Genomic DNA, 2,500 nt, shown 5'->3' with positions numbered 1-2,500 from the left:
GTACGAACCGCATGAAACTTCCAGAGGCATTTGCAGCAGGAATGCATGTGCACTCAAAAACTTCTATATGTTTCACGGATAGACCCCGTGAAACGCTAGAAATTGGCGGGGATGTGTCTCTTGTGGCTCACGGGGCTGTTAGGGTGGCACAGAACTCCCTCGGAATGGGAAAAGGGGTCATTTTCGTGTTGCCACATTGCATAGGAACGCCATGAAACTTCCAGAGGCATTTGCAGCAGAAAGGCACGTGCACTCAAAAATTTTAATATTTTTCACGCATAGACCCCGTCAAACGCTAGAAGTTGGCGGGGATGTCTCTCTTGTGGCTCACGGGGCTGTTAGGGTCGCACAGAAATGCCTCGGAATGGGAAAACGGGTCATTTTTGTGTGGCCACATTGCATAGGAACGGCATGAAACTTCCAGAGGCATTTGCAGCAGGAATGCATGTGCACTCAAAAACGTCTATATTTTTCACGGATAGACCCCGTGAAACGCTATAAATTGGCGGGGATGTCTCTCTTGTGGCTCACGGGCGCTGTTAGTTAGGGTCGCACAGAAATCCCTCGGAATGGGAAAAGGGGTCATTTTCGTGTTGCCACATTGCGTACGAACGGCATGAAACTTCCAGAGGCATCTGCAGCAGAAATGCATGTGCACTCAAAAACGTCTATATTTTTCACGGATAGACCCCGTGAAACGCTAGAAATTGGCGGGGATGTGTCTCTTGTGGCTCACGGGGCTGTTAGGGTCGCACAGAAATCCCTCGGAATGGGAAAACGGGTCATTTTCGTGTTGCCACAATTGGCATACGAACGGCATGAAACTTCCAGAGGCATTTGCAGCAGAAATGCATGTGCACTCAAAAACGTGAATATTTTTTCACGGATAGACCCCGTCAAACGCTCGAATTTGGCGGGGATGTTTCTCTTGTGGGTCACGGGGCTGTTCGGCTCGCACAGAACTCCCTTGGTCCACCTGATTCGTGCATACAGGCAGCAACTAAAACTCTGTAAACCTGCTGTGAGGACATCTAAACAGTGGACCAGTGAGGCTGTGGAAGATTTGCGGGCGTGCTTAGACTGTACTGACTGGGATATGTTCACGACTGCTACCAATAGTCTGGATGAACTCACAGAGGCTGTGTACATCAGCTTCTGTGAGGACTGCTGTATCCCAACACGTACCAGGGTGAACTTTAACAACAACAAGCCCTGGTTCTCAGCAAAGCTCAAAAGGTTGAGGTTGGAGAAGGAGGAAGCGTTTAGGAGTGGGGATAGAGACAGATTCAAGGAGTCGAAGAACAGGTTTAGCAAAGCGGTGAGAGAGGCTAAACGACTGTACTCAGAGACACTAAAACACCAGTTCTCTACTAACGACGCTGCTTCTGTCTGCCAAAGGGCTCAGGCACATCACCAACTACAAACCCAGAGCGCCCCACACCACTAACGACTCCCGCCTAGCCAACGACCTGAACGAGTTCTACCGTAGATTTGAAAGACAATTGGACTGTCCTGAACCACCCCTTCCCACCCAAGAGGCCCCATCCCCCACCCATACTACAGAAACGACTCTCTCCTTTCAGGAGGGAGAAGTTAATGGGCTTTTCAAGAGGCAGAATCCACGCAAAGCAGCCGGGCCGGACTCTGTCTCTCCAGCCACCCTCAGGCACTGCGCTGGCCAGCTGTCTCCGGTGTTCACCAACATCTTTAACACCTCCCTGGAGACATGCCATGTACCAGCCTGTCTCAAGTCCTCCACCATCATCGCTGTGCCCAAAAAGCTAAGGCCAACAGGACTAAATGATTACAGACCGGTCGCCCTTACATCTGTGGTAATGAAGTCTTTTGAGCGCCTGCTCCTGGCACACCTCAAAGCCATCACAGACCCTCTCCTGGACCCCCTTCAGTTTGCCTACAGAGCCAACAGGTCTGTGGACGACGCAGTTAACATGGCCCTCCACTTCACCCTACAGCATGTGGACGCCCCAGCATCCTACGCCAGGATCCTGTTTGTGGACTTCAGCTCTGCCTTCAACACCATCATCCCTGCCCTGCTTCAGGACAAGCTCTTCCAGCTGAACGTGCCCTACTCCACCTGCAGGTGGATCACAGACTTCCTCTCTGACAGGAAGCAGTGCGTTAAGCCGGGAACAGAAGTCTCTGACTCCAGGTCCATCAGCACGGGAACTCCTCAGGGCTGCGTCCTTTGCCCACTGCTCTTCTCCCTGTATACCAACAGCTGCGCCTCCAATCATCTGTCCGTCAAACTCTTGAAGTTTGTCGGACGACACCACCCTCATTGGGCTGATCTCTGGTGGGGATGAGTCTGACTATAGGTGGGAAGCTGACAACCTGGTGACCTGGTGTAGCCAGAACAACTTAGAGCTAAATGCTCTAAGGACAGTTGAGATGGTTGTGGACTTCAGGAAGAATACAGCCCCACTCACCGCCATCACCCTGTTAGACTCCGCAGTCAAAATTGTGGAGTCCTTCCGCTTCC

The sequence above is a fragment of the Petromyzon marinus genome, unplaced genomic scaffold (genome assembly GCF_048934315.1).
Source record: "Petromyzon marinus isolate PM22_M1 ecotype Great Lakes invasive population unplaced genomic scaffold, UKy_Petmar_22M1.pri1.0 PM_G_Scaffold_26, whole genome shotgun sequence".
Taxonomy (NCBI): Eukaryota; Metazoa; Chordata; class Hyperoartia; order Petromyzontiformes; family Petromyzontidae; genus Petromyzon; species Petromyzon marinus.
Note: the sequence above shows the minus strand (reverse complement) of the source record.